This window comes from Pinus tabuliformis, chromosome 5_2 (genome assembly GCF_031772625.1).
Source record: "Pinus tabuliformis cultivar Carrire ecotype Pingquan chromosome 5_2, CPIR1, whole genome shotgun sequence".
Taxonomy (NCBI): domain Eukaryota; kingdom Viridiplantae; phylum Streptophyta; class Pinopsida; order Pinales; family Pinaceae; genus Pinus; species Pinus tabuliformis.
Genome location: NC_142306.1, coordinates 675,976,950 through 675,998,494, shown reverse-complemented (window position 1 = coordinate 675,998,494; position 21,545 = coordinate 675,976,950). Strand labels below are relative to the sequence as shown.

The following is a 21,545-nucleotide window of genomic DNA, read 5'->3' as shown; positions in this document are numbered from 1 at the left end:
TTGGTTGGTGCGAATAACTCTAAACCTAGGTCAGGCCCCCTTAAGCCAATAGTAACTGAGATCCTTACTGTCTCAACCATCTGAAAGCCTTAGAGAGATTTGAATCCTGATCTTTGTTACCCATTCGAAATCTCTGACTTTCTTTGTTGTACCCATCCAAAGTGTCTCACTGTTTTGCCATCCGAAATTTCATAGATGTATGCGAAGATCTCACTGTATAAATACAAGGGTACATGCTCCTTTTTATAGTTGTTTGTCCCTATATTTGAGCCGACATGTCCATTGAAAGGATGTGTCTCCATATGTGAGCCGACTTGACATTTATATGCATTCTGAGTCCGACATCAGGAAGAGGATGATTGTTATTGTTTATTGGAGGGCTTCTAGACTTTTCTATAGACTTGTATACATTACACATAGGGTCAAGAAGAGCTCCTTCATATATGACATTGACTCTTTGACTTAATAAATCCTATGGCTCTTAATGGGAGCCACTAACAAATAAACCTCTTGCTCATGAAACACATGCAACAAGGCTTACAAAAATAATTTTATTTATTTTATTTCATCATTTACAAAGATCATGTCATTATGAAGAGCGAACTTAGTTACACTTTCTTCAACAAGATTCATTTTTTAAATTCTATAAATTCTTTAAGTTTGGCATTGCAATTTGCAATACTATAATTTTTGTTATTTTTTATAGCCAATTGGTGGATAGATTGTGGCACCGAGGCACTAGAATTGCAAGAATTTGCAATCAGAGTTCTAAGCTAACCTTGCAGCGCTTCAGGATGTGATGCAATTGGTCAGTGTTTGAGCACATCCATAGAAACAAGCATAACAGGTGGGAGCATGAGCGGTTGTAGAAGCTAGTCTACATCTATTACAACCTTCGACTGCTCACTAAACAAATTTATCCAAAGGATTTTGATCCAATTGCATTGGATGACATTGCTCTAGAGTTTGAATGGGTTTTGGAGTTTCCTATTGATGATTTGAGTTGGCTTGATGAGGGGACATAAGATCCTTTTGGTGCGCCATTTTCTCAAATGGAAACTCCAAACACACCTGCCTCACAGTTGTTGTTTGAGCCCACTGATGTTGGCACTAGCTCCTCGAGGGCTTATTCTAGGCATTCTTGTGTTGATGCATGAGACATGACATTGCACATGGAGACACTGTCTATTTTTGGTTTTCTAATTATGTTATTATTCATGGAGAATTTACAATTTGATACCATATGTTATTTTGTTTATGAAATCATTTTTCAGTTTGCTTTTAAAAATTTTGAATACAAATCTCAATTGTGTTATGTTATAACCTTTATGATCATATTTTATAAGATGATGATACAAATTCCTGTGTAAACCATGGTTTTATAGCTTGCATGTGTTTGAAATGCCACTAATTTATCTTTTATGAAAAAAATGAGATATTTTTTAATTTTTTGCTATTTTCAGAGTCGATCCCGAGTCTTCCCAAGTCTGCAGGTGATATGCCAGTCGAGTACGATTTGTGCAACATTATTCTATATAATGTACGATCCACTGTCTCTGGTATGGAAGCATTAATATTCTTCTAGTTGTTATAGCTCCAAATCTCACTCTTATGGTTTGTGATGCTGCACTTATGGCCTAGGGCAACCCCTCCTTCCAGACCTGGTCCAAAAATTTAAAAAACAGTGTTTTATTCCCTGTACGCGACTTTGCCCTGTGTTAAACGCGTGTACACGCGGGTCTGTCATACCCAACCCGCGTGTATCTATTAAAACACTTAAAAAAATATAATTTCCTCTTTTTCGGGCGGTGATCGCGGGTTTACCTGCTGGATCACCTGTTAGTGCCCGTGGCCCAACTGTTCCCAACCAACTCCTAACTAAAAAACTACTTTGGAGAGGGTATAAAAAGACATCAAAGGGAAGGCCAAGGAGAGAGAAAGGAGAGCAAGATTATTATGCTGAGATTTTTCCCTTAGACCAGGTCTGAAGTCCTTGGTGCATCCTGCACTTCCCCCATTTTGCATAGGAAACCCTTGTTTCCATGTGTATTGGTGATCATTCATCCTTGACATCATCATTGAGTAAGACTTGGAAGGAGCTCTTGTTGAAGGCTGGAGGCTGGAACGAATCCGGGAGGAAGCTTGCTTGGAGCCTGCTGAAGGTGTTCAGGTGATATCTTTCCGATATATGTACTTTATTTGCCTTTATATATAAAGAAACACGTCTTTGTTCCCGAATAATCTTTCTTTATGCTTATGAGATTCTTGTGTTGAATTCTTATGAAAGTAGTTACTTAAAGATTATTTATAACTAACTTTATAGCATGAAGATGATTTATACATAAACTTCTATACATGTACTGTTGTGTTCTTTGATTTGTTTGTCTTGCAGGTCAGAGAAAGAAGAAGGGAACTCCAAGAAGGGTTTGCACCCTAACGGTCTTCTCGGACGTAGGACCTTAGGTATGTACCCTAAACATTAGAATTTGCTTAAAAGTAAAAAAGATGGCTGTGTGTGTGTGTTTCTTTGTATAAGCAATTTTCAGTCTGGTAGAGTCTCAGCCCAAAGGACTCTAGGGGTACTTTCCCTTCAACCAGAATTGGCGACTCCGCTGGGGACAACACTCTTGTTGTTCCTAGTTTGGGTAGTCCTCAAGCCAATCAAGGCTCAGTCCCTCTGTTTGTTGGTTCTGAATGTCTGATATTTTCTTGAACTCCAAGCTTTTCCAGTTTTTCAGTTTGTGTTTTTTATTTTTCTTGAAACACTTTATATACGCACTTTTGCTGGATTACAGAAGCGTATATACGCAAGTTGCACTAAGTAAACCCGCGTATACGCAGGTTTCCTTAGTTACAGTCGCGTGTACACGCATTCTGCAAATAATTGCAGGCGCGTATATCACATAATTTTCAAGATTTATAATTTTTCTTTTGGCTGAATGTCTGTCTGGTGGTTTGGGTCAGTTTAAAGCAGTCAATTCCCAGTGACAGTTCTCTGTTTAACAGGGGGCATCTTGTTTCGAACTCTCTCTAGGAGTGCTAGTCTTGTTTTTCGTTGATTGCAAGCGTCATTGATTTTTGACACACAAGGTTTCTGTTTAAGAATCTTGATTGCTCTGTTTCGGCAGAGTGGGAAGATTGTCTTAAAATCTTTGTGTCCATTTTGTTTTCATGACATTTGTGTTTGCTTAACGAAATCATTTTTATGACCATTTACTCCTTTGTTTCGGGAAATTTGTTTGTTACCAGTTTCTTGAAACTTGTCTTTTGATATTTTGGACTTTCATTGCTGCTTTTGATTGTCAAAAGCGATTTCGAACACATTTTATTTTTGTTGAGTTCTCATCATTTGAAAGGTGTCAATTCAAAAAAGTGTTTGGTGGCTTGTTTATCAATCATTAGTGTCAGTATTTTTGAGAGCTTTCCTTTGAAAAAGACTTTTTGGTTTGATTGAAAGAAAATCTTTTGAAAGTTTTTGAGTTTCGCTTTCTTAAACTTGTTTTTCATTTGATTTCCTTTTTGCGAAGTGAAAGTGCTTTGTTTTTTATCTTAAAACTTGTTTTTATTGTTTGGACGAAATGATTGGTAACACATCATCTTCTATCTAAGCATTTTAGTGGCAAGACAAAATTTGGTAAAGCAGCAACTTTCCTTCTTTGTTTGCAGAGTAGTCTTAAAATCTTGCATTCACATATAGTTCTTGCATTAGCATAGCTTTGCATCCTCTTTTAGGCATGCATAGTTTTGTTAGCTTTTGTGAGTGTGGAGTTTGAAAAGAAAGCAAAAAACTTTGTTTAATTTGAAGTACATCTGAACCTCATAGAAATTGGTCTTCATTGAAACGAAAAAGTGCATGTGCATGTAGTTAGGATAGTTTCTTTTTGCGTCCTAAAAACACCACAAGTTTCACTTCCGTTACCTTTGACTTAAAGAACAGCCTAATAAAATCAAGCGCTTAATTAAAATCCACTAGAACTTTTTGTTTTAGTTATTACACCAACAAGTTTAGGATTTTAGGGCCTTGGATTAGGCGAGTGGAGAGTTAACTCTCCAAGGCCACACAAAACGTCAAACATAAGAGTCTGATTAAAGAGAGTAAATCCAACAGCGTTAGGAAGACCAGGAAAGCTCCGGATCTGGGAGTTAAGCACGAGGGTCTGTGAAGACAGGGAAGAGAGATACCCCCTCTCCTACTTGTCCGAACTTACCTCACGACTGTTCCGCCTGGCTTCTGCGACGAGTTGGTACCCATAGTTGCCTCTCCTAGGGATCTGCATAGGTGGCTGCGGAGGGGAATCCCGTGGCACCTGAGGTCGACGTTGTATCACTCTCGACAGTACTTCTGGAGGGCACCCTTGCGAAGCTTGGGGGCTTGCACCGGCGCAGGCTGTTGTTAGGAGGTCAGCGTAACTTCCTCTGATACCTTCGCTGATAGGACTGGGCCGTCATTATCCCAGACTATCTTCGGAAGGCCCCTGACTCCGCTTTCTTGTATTTTGGTGTCCGGTCCTCAACACCCGGAGCGGAAATACTTGAAAGTTGTTTGACTGGCTGTTTCTTTAGGGACTTTATAGTGAGTGCTCTTTGCTCCTTGTATATAGTTGGCTTTAGGTATTTTTGTCTAGTCACGTTTGGACTTTGTGTTCTGAGTGACTGGCTTGCCACTCTACCGATCTTGAAAGGCTTTTGGTTGTTCTTTCAGAAGTTGTGGAGTTGCCTCCTCAAGGGCAAAGGTTTTGATTGCTTATCCATATTCTTTGAAGAGTTATTTCTATATTCCCGCAAGGGAAAGGGTCTTTGGATTACTTAGATATGGCTAATATTCCTGTGGAAACCAACCAAGGTACCCTTCCAAAAGGGGATCCTTGTGCTTTTCCTTTCTTTGGAAACGTTGGTACTCCCTTGATGGCCACTTTGAATATTCCTGGGTTGAATGTTGGACTACCCGTTTGGCTGTGGTCCACTCCGAATATTCCGAATGCTCTTGAAGCTTCTCAGTTGAATGCTTTATTTCAGGGGCATCTTATGGGTGCTAATTGTTCATCTTCTCTCAAAGAGAAATCTGGGATTCCTTCTTCCCCTCCTTCTTGTAACAAGAAATCTAAAAAGAGGAGAAAAAGGAAGTCAAAGAAGAAGAATAATTCTATCCTTTCATCTTCAACCTCTGCGAGTCATGTTGGAGATGAGTCTTCAGCCGCTGCTAGTTATGCTGGGGGCACGAGTCTAGTCACTGCAAGTCATACTAGCACTTCATCTTCAACCTCTGCGAGTCATGTTGGAGATGAGTCTTCAGCCGCTGCTAGTTATGCTGGGGGCACGAGTCTAGTCACTGCAAGTCATACTAACACTTCATCATCAACCTCTGCGAGTCATGTTGAAGATGAGTCTTCAGCCGCTGCAAGTCATGCTGGGGGCACGAGTCTGGTCACTGCGAGTCATACTAGCAAAGGGTCACCGACCTCTGCAAGTCATGTTCAGGACTCTCCGCAAACCACTGCTAGTCATGTTGGCGGAATGGAGGTTGATAAGAAACCTGGACGTAGAAGTTTTAAACCTAAGTTCCCTTGTAAGATATGCAAGGGAGACCATCTTACTCATTTATGCCCTGGTATTCCAGAGGTTCAAAGGATATGGTCCGAGTCTGAAAGTACTTCTACTCCTACACTTGATATGGTTTCTCATCAATCCCATCAACCATCGGTTGAGAATGTGGTAAAGCCAGTGCAATCGCTGGCCGATTACACTCCTCTTTTGGGGGGTGAAGTTCCTAACAAAAGAGTCTGTTTGATCTCTAGTACAGAGTCTTCTAGTATAGGGGGCATTCCGGTTTCTTCGAATGTTCCCCCTCCAAGTTCCAAGAGTGTTTCCTTTGATTGGGATAGTCTTGTTGAGCCTCGTCTTCCTTCCGCTGCACCTTTCCAAATAAAGGTCAGAGTTAATTCCACAAATGTCTATCGATGTATGGTGGATGAAGGATCCTCTACAAGTATTATATCCTCTTTGACTTGGAAAGCTTTGGGTTCCCCAAAGTTGTTGACAGCTCAGAGTCAGTTGTTAGCCTATGATAGAAGGCCTGGTGAATCTATGGGTGTTCTTCCTCAATTGCCTATCACTTTAGGTGGGAAGACTGTCTTAATCGATATGATGGTGGTTGATAGCCCTTTAGACTTTAATATGCTACTTGGGCGTGATTATGTCTATGCTATGAATGCTGTGGTGTCTTCACTCTTTCGAGTAATGTGCTTTCCTCATAACGGGAATATTGTCACTATTGATCAGCTTGCATCTGATAATCACCACCCTAATTCGACTTTACTGCAGAATGCCCCTTGGTTTGTTCCAAGTGTTCAAGTAGACTCTACCCCGCCACGGGTCAATTATGTGGCATTGAGTCCTCAATGTTCAATCGCTTCTAAGAAGGATCCTTTGACTTATTATTTTCCTTCTTGGGACTTGGTCCCGGCAGTTGACCGAGAGATTCTTCCTATAAGGACATGGGACCCTTTAATTCCCTCTTTTGATCCTTGTAGTTCTCATGATTTCTTAGAACTTGTTTTGCCTTCACAGGAGGAACTCTTTGAAGCCATGAGTTATGACTACCAAAGGAGCCCTTGGCCTGAGCCCTGCAAGGGGTTTGTTCAGCAGAACTATTATGCGTAAGCCGCAAGGCTACGTGGTTCCCTGTACCATATTGTATATATGAGAACTTGGAAGATTTCTCCTCTAGAAGTTTATGGTTGGTCCGTTCTGACAGGTATTGGTTCTCGAACTTGGCATATAGGTTAGGTTTTTCCGCCTGCATTATGCATTTATCAGTTTCCTTTTCCATTTTGGCCTTAGGATCGACCCCACCAAGTTATGATGCGGAACCTTCTCATTGCTTAGAAGTATCATGACTTGTGTGGTAGAGCCTACCTTATCATGGGTGCCCTAGTTAGTACCTGATTGTCACTTGGCACTCATGCTGATTTTTTGTCACTAGGCTCAGGAGTCCTCTGTAGTCCCGCCATGACTTGTGTGTTGAAGACTCATTCCTCTTTGCTTCCTCGCCTCGTTCTGGCCTTATACCCTAGAGGCTCCTATGTGTGTTGAGTTGTACTTCTGCATTGCATGTTGACCATTTGCACCTTTTGGCCTATAGCCGGCTTCACTTGGACTCGTGTTTAAGCCCACTTTTGACCATGGCGTCTGCAAAAATCAACCTTGCATCCCCTTGACCTCTGCAGCTTGACATACCCAGATCCGTGGAAGGAACATACCTCTGAGTGTCACTGACCAGTTTTTCACCTCCCTGCATTGAGCATAGGAACGTTCCTTTCCCAGGAACTAGAGCATCTGTTTCACCGACACTCGTTCTTTCCACTGTACCATAACATTCTTTTATTCTTTTTCCGGCTTATCAGAAAAAGACAAAAAAAATTAAATATTCCAAAAAGAGCGGGAACAGGGACATTATTTCCATTTATTGTTGGCAGCTAGAGTCAGTCGTGTCGCCCTTGAACAAAGCACTCAAAACAAAGTCTCCTCCGCATGGGTGGGATTTAGTTTGACTTAGGTAAGCCATAACCTTGTTATCGAGTCAGTTCTCCCCCGATTGGTTATCTCTTCCAATCATATGGAGGGTTCGTTCGTGCCTCCTGCATGACGAACTTATACAGATTCATTATATGCTGCCACATAGTCACATTGAGTCGTGCTTTTGTTCAAGGGAAGTTAGCCTGAGTCGGCCTTTCTGCGGTGTCTCTTGACTCATTTTTCAGTCGGCCATCCCTGGTTGTCAGTGTCATGTCTATCATCACATCAGTTATATTGGTCCTTCACTCGTGCCGGTTTGAGAAGGTCCCCATTGACTTCTTGCTGGCGGGTCTTGTCCTTATCGACGACGACACATTGCTCTGAGGGCAGACCTAGAGACCGCACCCTGGCCCTATTTTCATTATTGATAGGTCACCTTGTGCTCAGCATCGATCAGTATCATGGGTCTTTGACTGAGTGGTTTCCCTTGTGTTCGACATCAGCATACATTATCACACATTGGGATTCGTGCAGTACCTTGGTTTCCATTTGACCCTATTGGTGGATACCTCGCCTCTGTGTCAGCTTTCATTATTGGTTGGTTCAGAGGGTTTCTGCCGTGCGCTAGCCACATCTTGTGTACGCCGGAAACGTACTTTCGGTTGGGTTACTACATCTTTTTCGTCCGATTCCTTCCACATTATTGGCCTACGGGTTACACTCGCGCTAGATTGATGGAGGATGCCTTAATGCCTTCCTTCTAGCGGATCTTTCCCTATCGACTCCGACTCATTGCTCTGGGGCAAAGATCTAGAGTCCATTTGGCAGTACCTTGGGGTTTGCAGTCATTAGTGGCAGATTCCTCGCTATCGACAGTGGGAAACCATCATTGTCTCCTGATTGATAGATTCTTACAGGTGTTCGACTTCAGCTCATCTATTCACACTTGTTAGATTGTATTGGGTACCTTGACACTCATTATCATTATCGGTGAGTAGTCTCGCGTTTGTTAACGGTATACATCAATGACCGGTAATCAAACGATTTCTCACATGGTCGACTTCAGATCATTTATTCCCATGGTGTAGAAATGTACCACGGCGGTCGGTGAAGACCTCAGGTTGTATCAGCATTCATTGGTTCACTTGACAGTTGCTCCTGTTACTGCTAGTTGATACCATTCCACCTTATATGTTGCAGTCAGTCATGGCGACATTCTATATGCTGGCACCTGAGTTTGCAGTGTAGTACCATCCTATTCCATCATGTTCAGTTGGTACCTTATGGGATCAGTCTTTGATTTCAGTGATCCGTTGCATCTTTCAGCATCATTGACAGTTTTATATGTGATATTCAGACATGTACTTACTCATTATGATCAGATGATCCATTATGTATTTTTACAGTCATTTATACTTGTATACTTAGTGGATCCGCTTGTACTTGATATGCGGACATGCTTTACTTTTCCTGAGCATGGGTATGCCCGCCTCAGACAGTGTTTCTTTCTGATCTCCTTTCGGTGGCTTGGCAGGCTGAATTCCGGTGAAGTCCTCCTCGGTTTTTCGACAGAGTTCCTTTCCTTGTACTTACTTAATGTATTTCGGCCATCATGTTCCCCTTCTGACCTCATACATTAGGGGGCATCTGTTATAGCTCCAAATCTCACTCTTATGGTTTGTGATGCTGCACTTATGGCCTAGGGCAACCCCTCCTTCCAGACCTGGTCCAAAAATTTAAAAAACAGTGTTTTATTCCCTGTACGCGACTTTGCCCTGTGTTAAACGCGTGTACACGCGGGTCTGTCATACCCAACCCGCGTGTATCTATTAAAACACTTAAAAAAATATAATTTCCTCTTTTTCGGGCGGTGATCGCGGGTTTACCTGCTGGATCACCTGTTAGTGCCCGTGGCCCAACTGTTCCCAACCAACTCCTAACTAAAAAACTACTTTGGAGAGGGTATAAAAAGACATCAAAGGGAAGGCCAAGGAGAGAGAAAGGAGAGCAAGATTATTATGCTGAGATTTTTCCCTTAGACCAGGTCTGAAGTCCTTGGTGCATCCTGCACTTCCCCCATTTTGCATAGGAAACCCTTGTTTCCATGTGTATTGGTGATCATTCATCCTTGACATCATCATTGAGTAAGACTTGGAAGGAGCTCTTGTTGAAGGCTGGAGGCTGGAACGAATCCGGGAGGAAGCTTGCTTGGAGCCTGCTGAAGGTGTTCAGGTGATATCTTTCCGATATATGTACTTTATTTGCCTTTATATATAAAGAAACACGTCTTTGTTCCCGAATAATCTTTCTTTATGCTTATGAGATTCTTGTGTTGAATTCTTATGAAAGTAGTTACTTAAAGATTATTTATAACTAACTTTATAGCATGAAGATGATTTATACATAAACTTCTATACATGTACTGTTGTGTTCTTTGATTTGTTTGTCTTGCAGGTCAGAGAAAGAAGAAGGGAACTCCAAGAAGGGTTTGCACCCTAACGGTCTTCTCGGACGTAGGACCTTAGGTATGTACCCTAAACATTAGAATTTGCTTAAAAGTAAAAAAGATGGCTGTGTGTGTGTGTTTCTTTGTATAAGCAATTTTCAGTCTGGTAGAGTCTCAGCCCAAAGGACTCTAGGGGTACTTTCCCTTCAACCACTAGTTGGTCACTAGTGATGTAAACATGGGTTTGCAATCGAACATTATATATCTATTGACGCATTCTCCCTTGATGATGGACTCACTTGGTAGTCCGAAACATTGGGTTCATAAAACTCTACAACAGGTCATTCCTCCTCTACCTAAAATTATAAATCGTTTCTGAATTTCAATTGTGTACTTCCCTTGTTCGAGGAAGATGTCTCCATCTTTCTGCCACATCTCCAAGCCTAGAAAATAGTGCATCAAATTCAAATCCTTCATGTCGAACTTTGTTGCTAGGTCCCTCTTGTATTCTGCTATGAAATTTTTGCAAACTATGAGAAATAAGTCATTGACATACATCACCAAAATGAGAGGCTCACCCTTGACCTGAATGTAATACAAGTTTGGGTCTACCTCAATCTTGGTGAAGCCCATGCCTTGCAAGTTGCTGCCAATCCTGCCATATAATGCCATGGTAGCCTACTTGAGTCCATACAACGCTCTCTTCAATATGCACACATGGGAATCGCTTCCATGCACTTCAAACCCCTTTGGCCGTTCAATGTAAATCTCTTCCTCAACCACACCATTGAGCAAGGCTATCTTCACATCCATTTGGTGAATCCTCCAACCCATCTATGCTATAAGAGAAATCATTGCCCTGATGGATGAGTATCTTGCTATTGGGGCGCAGGTCTCATCGTAGTCAATCCCTTCTTTATGTGAAAACCCCTTAGCCACAAATCTGGCCTTGAACTTTTCAACACTACCATTTGTAACATGCTTAATCTTGTAGTTCCATCTAGAGTCAACCACACATTTTCCCTTTGGCCATGGTACAACTGTTGAAGAATCTAGGGCAAATTATTTTAATGATTCTTCCATTGTCGTTGACAACTGCTGGTGATGTCTTTTATTTTCTTTAGTTAACTTCTTTATGTTTGCTTGTTCTTCAATCATCAAACAGTTATCAAAACAAGAAAATCAACAAAATACACGTACACAAGATGTAGGCTTCAAGCCAAGGAAAAACCTCTCCTCTTGAGAGGAAAACCCTTCAATCTCTTCTTATAGATATCTAATTGACGAATACCAAGACCCTTAACAAAACTGCTTGACCCAGGCTTACTTCCAAGACACTTGTCACTATCTCATAGATTCTGCACAGTCATTCTTCTTGCATACCTCTGAGATCCTTCTCCTTCTAGCTGTCGTAGTACTGGAGAATCTCGACCTCTGAAACCTTAAGATTATCTTGTTCTCCTCCTTCGCAATATATCCCATAGTTCAGGATTCTCGCTTGACAAGAATGCTCTATCTTCGGTCTTCTTTATCACAAAATCATGCTTTATATATCTCCTTGTATGGATACTGTCCTAAGAGAGTGACTGGTTCATTTGCACACATAATGAGACATAGGATACCGGGAACTGTGATGAAAATATTCTTCGTAGTGATGAAATAGAGGCCGCCTTAACCCAAGGCACAGAGATATATTTCGTAATTTTCTTCATATCACTGTGATGAAATAGAGATTACTTTAACCCGAAACATGTGATAGATATGGTTCATATTCGATTGCTTTCGCATTACTTGTGAGATTCATAGAGATATCGAATTTTTCTTCTTGTCCTTTTGGAGCGAGATCACTTACATACTTATAGTGGCTCATGCGATAACTTGTAGGCCGACATAAGATCCTTGGGTTGGGCCGACATATCCATATGGAGACTGTTTTGTTCGTTTAGCTAAGAGAGATAGTGACAACGTCTTGGAGTATGGGTTTTACTTGTGTAACATAACATTTTGTAATTATATTCATAAATCCTAAAGACATCAAGAAGAAGTCTTTGACCTAAGTAAAACACTTCTTGCTCATGAAACCCATGATGCAAGGAATACAATAAACATTTGTTTCTTCATTATAAAATCATAATTACAACTTGTGGTGAAAACCAAATGTAGTTACACTTTCTTCGACACTCCCTCTTAACTAGGGAGGTTTTCATACATGGTACATGGTTATTCTCAATATAGAAGAGATATATCAAGAAGAGTCGGACTAGTAATCCATCTGTACAACATCACTATAACCAACATTGTCACATAGCAAGGCCTTGACTAACAACTCTATCTCTTAATAGATCATAGCACAATGTTGGCGAGACCAATGACTTATAGACACCTTAGTGATTGTCTCTCAAGGTACATACCCACCCGGGTGTTCACTGAGTATGACTTTCTAGGACTATTCTTATCTTGGGTTCCCGCCCTCAAAGAATATCAGTCCTCTTGCCTACTCTTGTTGTAAATGCCCTACACATACTCAAAGAGTATCGGATGCCAGATGATTACCTAATCCTCCCATTCTTTCTTCCCAATTGAAGACAAGAATGTTGTGTTTATCATGTGTCTTTATTTCCATCCATGGCCTTCACCTAGACTTACGACTGTTAGTCTTGGTCTAGTGCATGACACATGAAATAGAAAAACACAACTATCACTTCTTTGCAGTCGGGGGTGATCTAATCAAAGCTCCCTCTTGATCAGGGACTTGTCAGAGCTCCCTCTTGATCAGGGACTTGTCAGAGCTCCCTCTTAGCTAGGGACTATTCTATACATCGACAACTTCTTCTTCATGGGTCCTTCAACTGCTAGATCAACTTTCCTCCTGGATGTCATGAAAATTAGTTGGGCTTCTTTCATGTAGGGAAACAATCATCAATCACTTTCCTCCATAGTTCGTCATGTCATTCCTTTCTTCATGGAAAGTGGCCTTGTTCATATTTGGAACCTTCATCATATGACTACTTCTTTCTCATCACGCTTCTTCCATTCATCACATGAATGCTAGTTGTACTTATAAGTATCCCTACATGAACTTATCCTTATATTATTTAAGAAATCAAAATATATCATTAAATCAAATCGTACCTTACTAGGTGGCTCTTCATCATGACATCTTTCTGTAGGTATCAACATCTTGCATTCATGTTGACACATCTCCCAAAGATATCCATTGTCAAGGGTCTACATCTTTTCCATCAGAGTCTTCATATATTTCTGGGAGATTTTCTAGTCAAGTCTTCTTGATCTTTTGGATGTTGATTGCCTTCATCAGGGTTGCATATCTCACGATCTCTTCCTTCCTTACACATTCCATTCCCAGGTGCTTTTAATCAAAGTTTCTTAGTTGTGATCAACCACCTCATACTTCATATGAGGACATATTATGTTGATTTCATCTAGTGTGTCTTATGTCTTCTTGCATCCTTTCAGAGGAGGAGATCCTTTTTCTCTTGATCATGCTTCTCAAGATAGAAGTAATGATCTATGTTACCTGCAACCATATGATATGTCATTATAATATTAAACACAAGCATACATACCTTATTTTTAATTTTAGATCATCGAGGCTTCATCCAACAACTTCCTTGATTGAAGAGATCTTCAATCCCTTGATCTGATTTATGTCATCATATCATTATTCATGAACCTCACATGTTGGAGTTTCTATTGAAACACTTGCTTCATCCCTGGATCAATGAATCTTCTAGTGAAGATTCCATCAGAGAATCTTATGGATCTTATATATCCCCAACTGGCAGATGTTTCCTTTTTGACTTGATGTATGATGAGCCTTGTCTTAGATGACCTCTTCCTTTCCTTCAATGTCCACTGAGGTTCCCAAGAGTTATATCCTTCATATTTGTCTGTCATGGATATTGTCCTTCATGATTCCCATGGTGATGTCACGATCTCTTGTTTCTAATACTTCCATGATGCCATGATGCATCTTATTATCATTGTCATATCTTATAACACAAGATTTAGGGGCTTATGATAGGACCCCTTTCGTGAGGGAGACCATTTTAATTGTAGTGGAGATTTGTTGCTCCCTCTTTCCTTGGCCCTTTTCTTCAGCTTCCTCCATCTTTCCGGTGATATGAGCTTCTTTACTACATTTTAAAGAGTATATATATATACTTTTTCATATATCCCTTTTTCTGTCTCCTTTCTTGTTACATATGGATGAGAGGACCTTAAGATTTCTTTTCCATGAATTACTGACTTCTTCTTGTCTATGAGGATTATGAAAATAACAATCCTCCTTTTTTCACACAAGGATCTTTGAGTGATTTCATACGACTCCTATGAGAAACTTGATGCCCTTAAACAATGTTTAACCTTTAGAGACTTAGACATCAATGACTTTTCTTCTGGGGACTATATCTATCCTTCTTTCTTATGCAAGGAATTGCGATGACCCAACCGATGAAATTCTTGGATCAAACTTGTTTATAAAAAGAAAGATACTTGGCACATGAGGATAAAATCGTGACCTTGATGCTTTCTTGAATGATCTTCTTCAATGAGATTCTTTCTTGAGCTGCCTAGTACAATTGAGTTCCAAGACTTCCTTTGAGACTTTCTCACACTATTTAGCACCAAGAACTGCTGCTTTTATAAGATGTTGGGATATGATATCGAGATTAAGAACTTTGGGAGCACTGTTATATGCCCGTTCGGGATGTGGCATTGTGTTCTTCTTTTGAAGTGATATCGATGTATGATGTGGCTGCGTTGACACATCCTTGTGACATTCTGTGGTATGTAATTTATAAAGGTATGCCTCCAAACTGTGGGTGGCACTGAGATATGGATACCTTCCATTGATTATCGAATTATGGTTCCTGTGCATAACTATACATCATATTTTAACACCGAGTTGCATCATGGAATTACCAAGACTGTATTGCAGAGATCCTTATTCTAATCGAGACTTGTGTACTTATTGATTATATAGACAAAGGCCGCTATTGTTGTAGACTGATTCATCAGTCTTTGATGTAGGTCTTCAACTTGCTTTGATGCCCATGAACATTGATTCTTGTATATCTCTTTGCTGCCCGTGATTATAGTTATGCATTTAGACTGCTGAGACAAGGTAAGTTATGAGATCCTTTTATCATGATTGTGATTTAATTCCTGCATTTAGATATTCATTATGATGGATATGCTGCATCTTTTTAATATGTCGAAACAAAGATTACGTCTAGTATGCCTGCACCAAGATCCTTATTATATTATCCATTGATGAACAAATTCCTTCGAAGATTGCGAGATCTACTTATTCGAGATCCTTTGTATAATGAGACTAACTCCAAAATTTCTCAATTGTGCACCGAGTTGTTATATGTTACTGGATTGAGGTAATACTTCAACAATCCATGTAGACGAAATCAAGATTGAGGATAGCCTTCAAACTAAATAAGTGCCACTTAAATGTTAATGATGAGTTGACCATAGCTCCGATACCATGTTGAAGAATCTAGGGCAAATTATTTTAATGATTCTTCCATTGTCGTTGACAACTGCTGGTGATGTCTTTTATTTGCTTTAGTTAACTTCTTTATGTTTGCTTGTTCTTCAATCATCAAACAATTATCAAAACACGAAAATCAACAAAATACACGTACACAAGGTGTAGGCTTCAAGCCAGGGCAAAACCTCTCCTCTTGAGAGGAAAACCCTTCAATCTCTTCTTATAGATATCTAATTTACGAATACCAATACCCTTAACAAAACTGCTTGACCCAGGCTTACTTCCAAGACACTTGTCACTATCTCATAGATTCTGCACAATCATTCTTCCTGCATACCTCTGAGATCCTTCTCCTTCTAGCTGTCGTAGTACTGGGGAATCTCAACCTCTGAAACCTTAAAATTGTCATGTTCTCCTCCTTCGCAATATATCCCATGGTTCAGGATTCTCGCTTGACAAGAATGCTCTATCTTCGGTCTTCTTTATCACAGAATCATGCTTATATATCTCCTTGTATGGATACTGTCCTAAGACAATGACTGGTTCATTTGCACACATGATGAGACAGAGTATACCCGAAATTGTGATGAAAATCTTCTTCATAGTGATGAAACAGAGGTTGCCTTAACCCAAGACAAAGATATACATATTTCACAATTTTCTTCATATCACTGTGATGAAACAAAGATTACTTTAACCTGAAACATGTGATAGATATGGTTCATATTTGATTGCTTTCGCATTACTTGTGAGATTTGTAGAGAAATCAAATTTTTCTTCTTGTCCTTTTGGAGCGAGATCACTTACATACTTATAGTGGCTCATTCGATAACTCGTAGGTCGACATAAGATCCTTGGGTTGGGCCGACATACCCATATGGAGACTGTTTTGTTTGTTTAGCTGAGAGAGATAGTGACAACATCTTGGAGTATGGGTTTTACTTGTGTAACATAACATTTTGTAATTATATTCATAAATCCTAAAGACATCAAGAAGAATTCTTTGACCTAAGTAAAACACTTCTTGCTCATGAAACCCATGATGCAAGGAATGCAATAAACATTTGTTTCTTCATGATAAAATCATAATTACAACTTGTGGTGAAAACCAAGCCTAGTTACACTTTCCTCAACAACAACCTCCCAGACATTGTTAATGACGGAATAATGCTCTTCCACCATAACATGAGTATTTTGTGGAGTGTTGTATGGGGTTGTCAAGGCTTTTTTGATACCCTCATTCGCACAAAAGTTCATATTTAAGGTGGACTCGCCTCCATTGTCGGACTTGAGTCTCTTGATATTTCTCCCAATTTCGTTTTCTATAAGGGCTTTACATTCTTTAAACCAACAAAAAACATCATCCTTCTTCTTCATGAAGTATACCCAAATATTCTTGGAGAAGTCATCTATTAAGGTCATGTAATAATGGTATCCACTTAAGGATACTTATGACATGGGCCCACACGCATTTTAGTGAATTAGGTCAAAAAGGCTCTTGGACCTAGTATCACTACTCGGAAAGGTTGTCTTGGCATACTATCCTAGTGCGCAACCCTTGCACACATCATGTTGCGCGACCCAGAACTTTGGCAGTCTTGTCACAGTCTCCTTGAGCACATTCAATTCAATGCTTCATGGTGCAAATGAACCATTCTCTTGCGCCACAACTCACCCAACTCTTTGCTGCGACTTACCAATGCTTACGCAGACTCGAACTAAAGTCTGGATAGGTTATGTTTTCTGACTTCTATCACCTTGGCTATCCTGGAACCTTTAAGTTGAATGTATATCTTATCATCCTCAAAGGCCACAATGTAACAATAGTAACAAAAAAATGATTTTTGGTCATTCTCGGAACATGCAACACATCTTCCACCGACAAGGGTTTACTAGGCTCCCTTTGAAACTTGACAGTGCCAACTCTAGCTACCTTGTACTTGGAATTGCTCCAAAGTCCTATGTAGAAGTCCATTTTTGTCTCCTTCAGACTGGTGAAGTACTTCACTCTCATGTGGAAGCCCCACTGTCAGTATACCACACGTTGTTGGCTATTGAACTCAAGAGACAAACAATGAGTGAAAACTCATTTTCAAATATGGTTGCAAATTCATCCACTTCAGCTGTAGCAACAACCTTCTTCTTTTGCTTGACCCTTTTCTTGTTAGGGCATTGGCCGACGAAGTGTCCTGGCTGATGACAAGCAAAACACTTTATCTTGCTAGGTTCCTTCTTCTTCTCTACCTTAGAAGTCAACCCACAGCTTGGCCCTTTCTTTACCCTCATCTTGCCCTTACCAGCTAGGGAAATATCTGCTTCCTCCTCAAATTTCTTCTAGTCATCAGGTTGAGCCCTTTCTTTGATCTCTTTTCGAATGAAATTGTCCCACATTCTTTCCCAAGTGGGAAGGTGCTCTTGACCCATGATGCATTTGATGAACACATCCCATTGTTTCATAAAGCCATTCAAAGCTATACACACTAGTTCTGGTTTAGGTATTATTTCTCCTACAACCTCCGTCTCATCCCGTAAATGAGTGATATTGGTCAAAAGGATGCTATGCCCTCACCTTTGAACATCCTTGTGCTGTGTTGCTGCTCCCCCGGTACCATCACTTGACTTTGATAGTCACTCTAGTACAACTTGGTGAGTGCATCACACATTTCTTTCGTTGTCTTTTTTTCGGGCAAATGTGGAATAAGGTGGTCTTTGACTCCATTCAGAATTATCCTCTGCACCCTTGCTTCTTTTACATCATGTAGGTATGGGGTAATTGGATCTGAAATTGGTGGAACAATTGTGGTGTTTACAAAGCTCCACAAATTTTTTCCCTTGAGGACAATTGTGATTCGAACCCTGCATTGAAGATAATTTGAGGACCCTTCCAATATGTCTTCATAGTGAACACTAGTAGCCAAGATAGACTAAACTCTTAAATAGTTTCTTGCAGAAGGTTTGCAATTTCTTGAACTGGTATCTATGTCAAATGCCCTTGGTTTTGTACTTAGAGACTACTGCTCTAATACCATGATAGGTTTTCTTGAATACAGGTCAGATTTAATGTCCAATAAAATTATACCCATAACATAAATAAAATTAATTTCTTCAGATCTAAATTTTGTGACGAGAAATACATTGGGTTCCTAACTCAATATGCACAAAAAAAATAAATAAACATAAAACCAGACACAAAAATTGTTGACATAGTTTTACCTGGGAAACCCCAATGTGGAGAGAACCAACAAATTTGGGCTTCTTAGTCAACTTCAAAAAATTTATTGCAACAAGTACACTACAACAATTTACAACAAAAAAATTACTTCAGGTATTTTCTTGTATGGCCTAGCTCTGCGCAACTTTTTTGACCTAGGCAACTGTTATGAAACTAGCTCACAAAAAGATAGAAAAGATAGATCAACGCCTTAGAAATAATCCTCTTCGAGGGGGAAACCTCCTTTACATTACACAAATGAACAATTCTTGGATGATACAAATGACAAGACCTCCTTTCTATATATAGGAGTCTAAGGGGTCATAATATAATCAGAGCCGACATAACAATAATAATATAAGGGCACAATAATAACAATAGTGGGCTTCTATGGGGCACAACAATAACAATATGGGGACTACACGGGCACAACAATATAATAAGGGGGTTGTATTAATAACAATAAGGAGTTACACTAGTATTATAGGGACCTAACAACAACTTGTTATACTACCTCAACACAATTTTCCCTTCATTGTCCAACTAAAATCGGCTTATATGGCCCCGCCAAATCGAACCAGCAATTTTTCCTGGTACAACCTAGTTAATTCGGTCCTATCAAATTTGCCCAGTTCCCCCTCCGACAGAATTGACCTATATGACCTCGGTAATTCAACCTCCTTTCCTTCTCGCTTCTCCCAAAATTAGGCTATTCATCGCTCCTCACTTTGCTGTCAATTCGACCCTCTGCTCCAGCTGAATGCCTAGTTCTTGTGCCAATTGATCTGCCTCTCCAAGAACCTATTCTGTCTTGTATAATTTCTTGACCTAATCTCCAAAGTGATGGAGGGTTGATATTGCATCTCCACACTTGAGATCTACAGTCAGGATATAATATCAAATTGACCTTTTTAGTTAAAAAAAATTTGGCCAATAAAGTCAAAGATTAAATTAATAATTTTATGGCTGAGATCTAAATTTAGGAAATAATTAAATAATTGTTGCGGGAGAAATTCTGGTGATTTTCGGCATGTCATGGCACTTGACCACCTTCCAAACTAGATTTTCAACATTGGATTATAAGATAAACTGATAATGATATATTGAGTAATTACAAAAGTATGCCAATGAATAACCCTCAAATATTTCATTTTTGGAATGAAGACAAGTAATCACTACCGTGCAAGTTTTAAAGCCACTTCTTGGTGCAACCCTTCATAATTGCTTTGTATCGTCTTAAAACAAATTGTCATGAAGGTAGTGGGACTTCTCATTTTGCCTCTAAATTTAGTTTTCAGATCAATGATTTTAACCTTATTCTATAATGCATAGTTTTTTGAATGGAATGATTTTTATAATACTATGATGTAGATGTTTTAACCACTGGCACATCTTGCTGTTCTATTCACACTTTTCAACTGGTCCTTGTTTGTAATGTTTTATACTATTTCACTTTTCAACAAGTCCTTGTTCGTAATGTTTTATTTTTGCAGGGAATTTACAAATCCAAGTTTGCCTCTTGCCCCTTCTGCTATAGATGGAATTGAGCATGTAAAAGAAATATGCTATGATAGTATTTTATGTGCACAATATTTTTCTATCAATGGTCTTTCTAACTGTTGGGTTCATTGCAGTTTGGCATGGGGCCTAATGGATAAAGACAAAAGCTAGAGAGTTAAGTCACCTGGTTTGAGTGTGTTAAAGTTCTATGACCTTGAAGTTTAATAACCAACAATTGCACCGAAAGTTTCAAAGAGAATGTCGTAAGTCAGTAGCATATTGTTGAAAGATGTAACTAGTTTTAGTGTTCATAATTTTACCTCTATGTATTTTAAGTAAAAAGCAAAAAGAAGAAAAAACCTAGAGAAAAAGAAAAATATTTGTCAAGCATGAGTTTCATGCTCAAAATAATTTATATTATTATTATTAAATAAACATGTTCTTCATGCTTTGTAGGGTTTGTTAAGTCAAAGAATCAAAGTCCTATTTGGACCTCTTGAAAAGAAAAGAAAAAAATAATTTTTAATATGTAATTTTGGGTCAAAAACCTCTCTAGATGCCAAGTTGGCCTACATGACAAGTAGACCCTGCCCCAATGGACATGTCTGTTCTCACCCCTCTGGACAGTATAAATAGAAGATGATATGAGCTCATTTGGACACACTTGAATGTGTTTTTGGTATGAAATTTTGAAATATGTGGAAATTTTGCCTTGGTACTTCTCTTGTTGCTGATATTTTGATGATGAATTTGTTAAGCATAATGGAAGGTTTGACTTGGCATCTAGAGGTGGAAGTTCTTCTATGGTCATGGGTCTTGGATGTCTCACTTTGATCTGATTTATATGAAGAGATTTTGATTGGGTTTTCCCCTAAGAGGGGTTTTTCCCTAGCTGAGAACCTATACTCTGTGTTCTTCATGTTTATGCTATAGTAATTGATTGATGAAACAAAGTAGAATAAATATTAATAAGAAGCCAACTAATTCACAAGCAATTACTATGAAAGAAAAATCTAATATAAAATTGATAAGCCTCTTGATTTCTCAACAGGGTTTCAGAACCACGTTGTTTAAAGTAAGAGGCTGAAGATCACTATTCACGAGAGTGGCTCAAACTTCATAAAGTTTTGTAGAATCAATTCTATTATTTTCACTACGAGGGCTCTTATTTACCATGGATAGTATTCTTTGAATGTCACATTCTCAATGTCTCACTCTACCTATGGTTTGCACTCTGCCTTGATGATTTGCTGGATTGCATGAAATTTTATTCACCACAATAATTCACTATTACACAGTGGCCAACATCTTTCTCTATGAAATTTGTATCTTAAAAAAAAGACTCCCTA

The 21,545-nt window shown here is 39.4% G+C and overlaps 1 long non-coding RNA gene across 1 annotated transcript in view; it reads left to right on the top strand.

Moving 5' to 3' along the window:
• Positions 1-20,646, top strand: part of LOC149160917 (uncharacterized) — a 43,972-nt gene extending 23,326 nt beyond the window's left edge. Inside the window, exon 2 of the long non-coding RNA XR_016261477.1 lies at positions 20,190-20,646. This is a non-coding gene — a long non-coding RNA (uncharacterized LOC149160917). The remainder of the gene's footprint in view (positions 1-20,189) is intronic.
• The last annotated feature ends 899 nt before the right edge of the window (positions 20,647-21,545 follow it).